Below are 1,087 nucleotides of genomic sequence, written 5' to 3' on the forward strand. Positions count from 1 at the left end.
TGTTAAAATATTTGAATCCCACCACTGCCTATAAGGTATTGATTTCCTCCAACTTGGATTTACCCAATGTGGCTTGCTCGAAGAACGTATCCCCATGTTGGAGGAGGGCCCACTGTATTTCACATTACTTGCTTCCTGTTCAAAGGAAGCTTACCAGCAGGAGATGATTAGGATTTTAGCTTATTGTTTAACTTCTGGTCATTATTCCCTTCCAGAGTTTTGTTGTGTAATGAATTTCTTTGACGCTTATTACATCTGCTCATACTTTTACATGTGGTCTAGCATCGATAAATGCAAGGTTGATCTTTGTGACTCACCCATTGACACTATTCTGGATGATTCCTGCAGTCAGACTTTTGGGGGACATCTCAGATTTTTGTTCATCGAAGGATCTATAGCTGCATGATCTTTTGGTTTATCAGGTTTCTCAATCTTATTTTCTACTGCATATAGCCTGTTAAAAAAAAATGACGGGCAAGAACTACCACTCCTACCCCACCCCATAGTATACCCGAACTTCACATTTCATAGCTAACTGAAATATATATAAATTTTGCGAAATCAAGCTTGACCAACAAAGGGGTAGAAAAGTGCAATGGAGGCAGTCAAAGATTAGTGAATTCCATTGTGAGTCAATCAAAATTAAGATCATTCATGAAATGAATTCGTGGCGTATTCATAGAATAATTATTGGCAAAAATCAATTAGATTAACGACTTCTAATGTCATGTCATGTCGCTTAGCAACAAAAGTATAACCTAATATTGTTGATAGTCTATGTTCTGAACGTATATGAAATGTATAGACAACAAAGTTGGAAAAATATTTTGTTGATTTCTTAATTTAGAGCCCCCGTTGATTAAATAGATTTGTGATTTATTTAAAATGTTGGTGATATAAAAGAAAATAGTATAATTCAGAAATTATTTAGGTATAAAATTCAATCGATATTTTTACTTTCATGATAAATTGTATGCACTTGGCTCTAGGCTAGGTGATCCCACATTACATCTCTCCTTTAGGCTTATTATACCAACATTTACTAACTTACAAAGTATCACGGCACCCCCCCCCCCCCCCCCCCCCC

Source organism: Limulus polyphemus, unplaced genomic scaffold, assembly GCF_000517525.1.
Source record: "Limulus polyphemus unplaced genomic scaffold, Limulus_polyphemus-2.1.2 Scaffold3068, whole genome shotgun sequence".
In the NCBI taxonomy this organism is placed as follows: Eukaryota; Metazoa; Arthropoda; class Merostomata; order Xiphosura; family Limulidae; genus Limulus; species Limulus polyphemus.